The sequence below is a fragment of the Diabrotica virgifera genome, chromosome 2 (assembly GCF_917563875.1).
Source record: "Diabrotica virgifera virgifera chromosome 2, PGI_DIABVI_V3a".
In the NCBI taxonomy this organism is placed as follows: domain Eukaryota; kingdom Metazoa; phylum Arthropoda; class Insecta; order Coleoptera; family Chrysomelidae; genus Diabrotica; species Diabrotica virgifera.
Genome location: NC_065444.1, coordinates 59184187 through 59192648, shown reverse-complemented (window position 1 = coordinate 59192648; position 8462 = coordinate 59184187). Strand labels below are relative to the sequence as shown.

At 36.7% G+C, this 8462-nt stretch overlaps 2 protein-coding genes across 4 annotated transcripts in view; one reads left to right on the top strand and one right to left on the bottom strand.

The window, feature by feature from the left end:
- The window catches only part of LOC114337711 (neprilysin-4), an 8796-nt gene extending 8285 nt beyond the window's left edge, over positions 1-511 (bottom strand). Inside the window, exon 1 of the mRNA XM_028288227.2 lies at positions 1-511. This exon is cut by the window's left edge and continues 253 nt beyond it. The gene's annotated coding sequence lies outside the window, so the exon portion shown is untranslated.
- LOC114337406 (GTPase-activating protein CdGAPr) overlaps positions 1-8462 on the top strand; it is a 697382-nt gene that overhangs the window by 656800 nt on the left and 32120 nt on the right. The window lies entirely within an intron of this gene.

Here is an 8462-nt window from a genome sequence, read left to right as displayed (position 1 = left end):
AATGTTTGTATTTCCTTTATAATTATATCCCCAGAAATTATTAGAAAGTTTTAGATGTATTAATAATTGTATTAATAGATGTATTACAATTAAAAAGGGAAAGTTAGAATATCTCAGGCACATAATGAGAAACGGCACTAAATACAGACTACTGAAAATAATCCTTCAAGGCAAAGTATTCGTAAAGCGAGGTATAGGGAGAAGAAGAATATCATGGTTAAAGAACCTGAGGAAATGGTTCTCCACAACAACTAATCTATTTAAAGTCGTAGATTCTATTGAATTTTATACTACGACGTTGGCCTTCTTTATTAATTTCAAATGACCGAGCTGGCGCTCGAACCTCGATGACAAATCCACTAAACTTGTCGATCGACTGCGCCTCAGCCAACTGAGCCGTCTGACCGACATATGTGTCTGACATCTGCCTTTAGTACATCTGAAAAAAAAAATTCTTTTTTTACGAACAATTTATTACAGTAAAACTACCTAACATAAATAAATGACGGAATTGAAAATTTTTACAGTTTTTAGACATTTTTACTGTACATTTTTTAGAGTATTGCCTCATTTGGCATTTAGTACCGAATCGCCTCTCGTGCTGTGCGGATGTATTGCCTTAATCATCAAGCAACGTACGCCACGATAAAAATTTCGAACCGGAATTTTTGATAAAAACCGATACCTACAATTTAAAAACAATTAATGAAATATTTATTTTCATTTACATTGAAATTTAATGAGTTTTTGAACCCAGTGCTAATTTAAGTGAAATAAAAACATGAATGTGTTACCAGCTAGTAATGGACCTGGAGATTCTTTTAGCCAGCCAGTTTCGCAAACCAACATACAGGGTGTAGCAGATACAAATATGCAAGTACAACAATTTATTAATTCTCAACCAATAACTCAAGCAGCATTGAATAATAATAATTCTTGTTTATCTCAACAACATTTTGATGCTTCTCAAGCAAATTCCTCTCAGCAGGTACCAATTAATCAACAAAATTACATACATCAGGTACCAATGATCCAAAAATCACAACATATACCATCAACCAGTCAGAAATATTATCACAGATTGTCCTCTACAAGTGACGATGAGGAGCTAGAACAACACGCAGCCAACGAGAACGAATGGCAACAAGTAACGAATACAAAAAGAAGGAAGATCAGAAGAAGCAACTCACAAAACTCCGACATAGATATAAGCAATAGATATAGTCAGCTTCCTGTAGAAGAAACTGTAGAAGAGAGTCAAACAGACCAACAAATAGATATCACCGAAGCTAAAACTATAAAACCTCCTCCAATATTTGTGTACGGAGTAACAGATTACCAGAAAATGATACTAAGTTTAAGAGATGCCATTGATGATGTGCACTACAGTACAAAAACACTTGCAGATAATACAATTAAAATAATTAGTGATACTGTTGAGACTTACAGGCATCTAGTAACGTATATGCGTGAGAAAAAAATTGTACACCACACATACCAACTCAAAGAAGAACGTGCATTCCGAGTAGTGATCAGACACCTTCACCACACTATGGATACAAAAGAAATAGTGAAAGAACTCAACGCAAAAGGCCATCAAGTCAGAAATATCCTCAATGCCAAGGACAAAAGAACTAAGGAGCCTCTTAATCTGTTCTTTGTGGATTTAGAGCCTGCGGTAAATAACAAAGACGTATATAAAATACAAAAAATGCAAAATTTAATCATACAGGTAGAACCTCCAAAACCTAACTATGGACCAGCTCAATGCACGCGATGCCAACAATATGGACACACCAAGGGTTACTGTTATAAACCTTTTGTCTGCGTTAAGTGTGGGGGAGCCCATAGTACATCAACCTGCACAAAAACAAGGAACACTCCAGCAACATGTGCACTTTGTGGAGGTGCCCATACAGCCAACTATAAAGGTTGTAGCTACTATCACAACATAATGAGACGCCCTAATAATCAAAATAATAGGCAAAATGTACAGCCAGTCAGCAGTCAGGGTTGCCCAAATGCCCATCCTAATCTTACCACCAAGCCAACAACAACGCCGGTAAGAAATAATGTGACCTATGCAAATGTAGCATCCAACAATTATACTCAGCAAAATCAATGTGACACCACAACAGATATGCTACATAGATTCTTAGATGAATTCAAAGCCATGTTTCAGCAACTTATTCATCAAAACACCATGGTGATGAATATGCTTACTACGTTAATAAATAAAATTCATTAAGTTCATTAGAATAGCACTGTGGAATGCCAACGGCATTCTACATCACAAACAAGAAGTTGAAATATTTCTAAAACACAATTCCATAGACCTGCTTCTCATCAGCGAAACACACTTCACTGACAGATCCTACTTTTACATTCCACATTACACAACATATCACAGCAATCACCCAGACAACACTGCACATGCTGGTACTGCTATCCTAATAAAAAACACAATAAAGCACCATGAAATGCCAAAATATGCTGAAAATTTTCTACAAGCCACAACTGTCAACGTCTGCATGGACTCATATAATCTAAAAGTTGCCGCCGTCTACTGTCCACCACGACACAACATAAAAAAGGAACATTTCAGTGATTTTTTCGATACACTAGGATCCAAATTTATTGCGGGCGGTGATTACAATAGCAAACACATTTTATGGGGGTCTAGGCTTACAACAACCAAAGGTAGAGAATTGGCATCAGTGATTCAAGAGAAGCATTACGCATACCTGTCAACAGGAACTCCAACTTACTGGCCAACTGATCCTGCTAAGACTCCTGACTTACTTGACTTTTTTGTGACAAATGGGTTACCAGCTCCTTACTTAGACGTAATACCAAGCTATGATCTTTCTTCTGACCACTCTCCTATAATAGCTTCAATAGGAACAGCAGCGTTACATAGAAAAACTCCCACAAGACTACATAATAAGAAAACCAAATGGGAAGAATATCGTACCAGAATTGAAGAAAAAGTAAAACTCGACATCAGACTAAAGGAGCCCAATGAAGTCGAAGGGGCGATCACAACTTTTAATGACCTCCTAATAGAATCAGTACAACAAGCCACTCCTCGTCCCACCATCCAAAAGAAAGACATTTCTGTACCTAAAGAAGTGAAGGAACTCATAGCTCTAAAACGAAAAGCAAGAGCTAGATTACAACGCACGCAAGCACCTGTTGACAGAACAGTGTACAACCGAGCCAGTAGTCGACTAAAAGCAAAAATTAAAGAACTGCGTGAAAGTTCATTTAATGAATATTTGAAGGGTCTTAACCGAAGTGATAACTCCATCTGGAAACCATGCAAATTCAAAAACAAGCCTCAAATGCAGAATTCTCCTGTACGTGACACCAGCAATCCTGCAGCTATATGGGCAAGAAGCGATAAAGAAAAGGCTTCACTATTTGGTGCATACTTATCCAATGTATTCACACCAAACTGTGATGTAGTTGATGACGAAATAGCTAGACATCTCTCAAATATCCCAAACAACATACCCGCAACCAAACAACTTTCTGTAAAGGAAGTTCAAAATGAACTTAACTTCCTAAATCCAAGAAAATCTCCAGGGATCGATAAAATAACCTCCAAAATGTTAAAAGAACTGCCACGCAGAGGAGTCATACTCATGATGTACATTTTCAATGCTATCCTGAGACTAAACTACTGGCCGACGCAACTCAAAACAGCAGAAATAATTTTAATACTGAAGGCAGGCAAAAACCCAAACGAAGTTTCATCTTATCGGCCAATCAGCTTATTGCCAGTTATGTCAAAACTACTAGAAAGACTCATACTTCAAAGAATAAATAAGGAAGTACTCCCTGAGGTTTGGATTCCATCACACCAATTTGGTTTTCGACAAGGCCACTCAACAGTTCAGCAAATACACAGAATAACACATTCAATAAATTTAGCAATAGAACAAAAACAATACTGTCCCTCAGTATTCTTGGATGTTAGCCAAGCCTTTGACAAGGTTTGGCATGATGGACTTTTATACAAAATATCTAAAATCTTTCCACTATCCTTCTATCGACTGCTCGCATCATATCTTCACGACAGACAGTTTCTTGTAAAAGTGAATGATGAATATTCGCAAAAATTCCCAATCAAGGCCGGAGTTCCGCAAGGCAGTGTCCTGGGTCCCATTCTATATGTATTATTCACATCAGATATTATTACGTCTCCACACACTGTCATAGGAACCTTTGCGGATGACACCGTCATCTTAGCAATTCACCAAGATCCAGTAGAAGCTTGCAACATCCTACAAAATGACTTAGCAAACCTAGAAAATTGGGTAAAAAAATGGAAAATTAAGATAAATGAGGCTAAATCCGTACATGTCAACTTTACTACAAGAAAAGATCAGTGTCCATCACTATACATAAATAACAAAATTATTGCTAAAAACAACTCTTCCAAATACCTCGGCATACATCTAGACTCTAAACTTACTTGGAAAGTGCACATAACAAAGAAGAGAAAACAAATAGACATGAAAGTCAAAGAACTCTACTGGTTGATAGGTAGAAAATCAAAACTAAGTTTGGAAAATAAACTGCTGTTATACAACACCATAATCAAACCAATATGGATGTATGGTATCGAAGTCTGGGGATGTGCAAGCAAATCTAATATTGCTATCATCCAAAGGAGCCAGTCAAAAATACTACGCATGATCACAGATGCACCTTGGTTCGTGTCGAATTTAACATTACATGAAGACCTGAAGGTTCCATTCATCACAGATGTCATTAAAGATAGGTACAACAAACACCACGAGAAAATGGAAACACACCCCAACGCAGTATTACAGCCGCTAGTACAAGCTCCAATTGCCAGAAGGTTGAAGAGATTATGGCCAGCTGACATGAAGACTATCTAGGACTCCTTCATTGGAGGGAGTCCCTTCACGCCAATGAGGGGCCCAGCTCCCAAGCCAACACTTTAACTTATAGGATGCCAATGTATTCTGATTGTTAAATAAAGCATAACAAAAAAAAAAATTTGGCATTTATTACGGCTTGAGAACAATCTTTCATACTGAGAATTACCGTTCTTATTTCATCTTGATCAATTTGATCCCAGATTTCAACTAATCGCAAAAACAGTTTATCTAATGTTTTAAGTGGATTAGATAGTTGTCGTAGTCTTATCCCTACGATTTCCCAAACATGTTCTATTGGTGGTGAGGTCGGGACTTCTCGCAGGTCAAACCATGGGAGGAATCCCAACCTCCTGACGATATTGTACACAATTTTTGCAATGTGTGGCCTGGCATTATCCTGCATAAGCATGAAATTATTCCCAATAAATGGAGAAAATGGCACGACATGCTCTTCTAAAATGTCTGTAATGTACTTGTGTGATGTCAGCCGTCCATGATCTATTTTAACTCCGTACGAGCCACCAAATTAATCCCACACCATTACCGAGCCGCCATTATACTGTACAGTTCCTACAGTGTTGCACTGTGCGTAACGTTCCCCAGGTTTTCTGTACACTCTGTTCCACATGTCAGCAGAAAAAAGACAATACCTGGATTCATCGATAAGCACTGATCTCTGATCATTGTATGATCTCTGATCAATAATGGGCCAAGTGTGTGCTCTTCTAGGGATCAGGTCGTTTGCAGCAAGTCTTCTCCTTGTCGTAATTTAGCTGATTTTAAAGTTATAACGATCCAAATATTCATTTTGTAGAAAGGTAATGGTAACAAACCTTTGTCTCAGTATATGAAGTGTCAAAAACCGGTCTTGATTAGGAGTTGTAACCCTTGTACCTTGACCCGGCCTTGGCCGGGCCTTCTTGAGTTATTGCCAGTAACAGTAAAACGTGTTATGGCTCTTGAAATGGTTGAGTGAGTGATATTAAACCGTTCAGTGGATTCAACTTAACGGTATTCTTCTTCACAAAGAGTAACGATTCTAATACAGTCACCTTCTGACAAACTTCATTTGCTTGCTGCTGGTGGTCCATTTCAAAGGAAAAACACTCAATAAACTTGAAAAACGCCTTTTAACATTCAGCACAACGTATTCTAACCCAACTTAGTTCGAAAATGAAGCACAACTAGCATGTTTTTAATTTGTTTGCAAAAAATGATAAAAAGATCAGGGTTTTTTACCGTTCTTTCGATAAATTTTACAACATATTGGAGATAACAATAATATATTATCACAAAAATCGAAACATTAAACAAAAGGGAAAAGAGAAAATTGTCTTTTAGGCCCGAATGCAGAATCCTTAGTAACAATCTATTGCCTGAGCTTTTTGATTCAGGGGCCACCACCATCGATTGACATATGTTTCTTCTTTAGAGTCTCCAGAACCGCCTGTGCTGTACATTAAAATTATTTGACTTACCATGATTTTTAATATTATGCGTTAATTAACCAATGAAGATGTTTTCTAATGAATTTATTTTTAGATTGGATATTTTATGTCGTATTTTTGTATACTTACCTGCGGGAAACATGATCTGATTCTTATTTCTGCTGTAATATGCATTAACAATAGCAGGAGGTGTACTCCAAAGAGTCCTGTTAACTGATGTCCCCATTCTTCTTTGTTCCACCTTCGTGAGATGTCTCAGAAAAGTTAAAACGTTCTCGAAAAAATAGTTCTCGTGAACTTCCACATCATGGTATCGAAGATCTAGCTGAGTTTTATTTAGAATAAAATCTGGAAAACCGATTTTTAAATCCATATAATCCAGTTTCATTTTTGCATAATCTTTTGTGTTATTATCCAACCAGGTATTTTCCTAAAAAATAATATTTTATTGTCACATTATAATTCATTGAGATTTTTTTAACTCGTTCGCTGCCGTCTCGGTCAATATGATTGAGAAAGTAGATTTTCCACAGGTAGCTCAGTCAATATGACCGAGAATTTTTTTCTTTTCATTTTCATGCCAGAGACACATTTCCACGAATTTCTTAATATGGGTGACGTAAATTTCTTTCATAAGACTTCATTATCCGTGGAAATCTATTTCTGCGCAGCTTGGTCCAAGGAATGAAAAATTTTTCCCATCTGCGATATACCACTTGGCGTTAATATGTACGCGAGTTGGTGTGTTATGAATAATATCGTATCCAACTTGGTGTCTATGCATTTTGGATTTATCGTAGTTACGCGTGACGTTGCGACCCTGACAGAAATGGTGGCGACATCTGGTGACTGTCTCAATTAGAATCAAACAAATTTATTCGTTGTGTTAACCAACTATTACTATATAAACAATGATAGTACTACTAACATTACAATTAAAAAAAATATCTCTTGATCTGATACTTACCCTACACAAAAAAATAAATATGGATCTTTAACAAGACAAATCGTAAGAAAACAGAAAGGCAGGAAATCATGAAATATATGGATTCAAGAAAGAACATAGCAGATAAGGGACAGAATAAATTTGGAACGTGGATAATTACCTGCAAAGTTATTTTAAAAGCTTCCTGCAGCCTTCTGGTCATTTCGATAGTGTCCGTTTTACTGCTTATATCGAAATACTTCTTAACAAATAATGAGCCTAGAGCCATTCCCATGTTAGAATTCACTTGAGTCACGCAAAATTGCCATCGTGGTGGGCTTTTTTCTCTTCCGAATAATATGTGGTAAAATCTTTGCTTAGCTTCTAAAAATCTGTGAAAATATGAATTAAATAAAGCGATGAATAAATAAAAAGTTCCAATCTTTAGTTCCGAAGAACAAAAGATTTCTATTGGGACCAATTTCCGGTAACACCTGTATTCGTGCTTTCTAATACTTGCAAAGCAGACGAACGATGAATTAGAAGAATACTAGTGAAAATTGCATTTCACTACCTGTCTATTCATCTAGGTAAACTAAAAATTCCAACGAATCTGGGTTCCCTGTACTCAGATAGCAGTAATACTAATAAAAAATGAAAATGAAAAGACATCTTATATTTCAATTCGTTAAGAGATGATCACCATCCTCTTACCATTGTCTACTCTGTAAGACCATAGAGCCTCTCCGATAATTCCTAAATATGGTGAAACGTACGTAAGAGGATGGCGGTCAATGACTGTAATTCCAGTATACTTAGCTAAACGATTCTAAAATGGAACTGATCTACGACTTAAATATTTTGTGTTGGTATCATGTGACGTCATTTGCTATGACGCGGATGACGTGCAACTGTATTTATACTGTACGAACCATATACGGTATCTTTTTTTGGAACATAGAAACTTTCAATGCAATAAGTTAGATTCTTGATTTGCAATTAACCAGTGTAAATTTCAAGACAACTTCGCGATGTTTCATATCATTTAATTCATTTGTTCGACTGCACTGAACTGAGGTGCCCCATTGGATTGCATCGTTTACTTGCGAAGGTACGATAGTCAGTGGTAAAAGGGATTACAGTCGAACAAATGAATTAATTTTAAAACATCGCGAC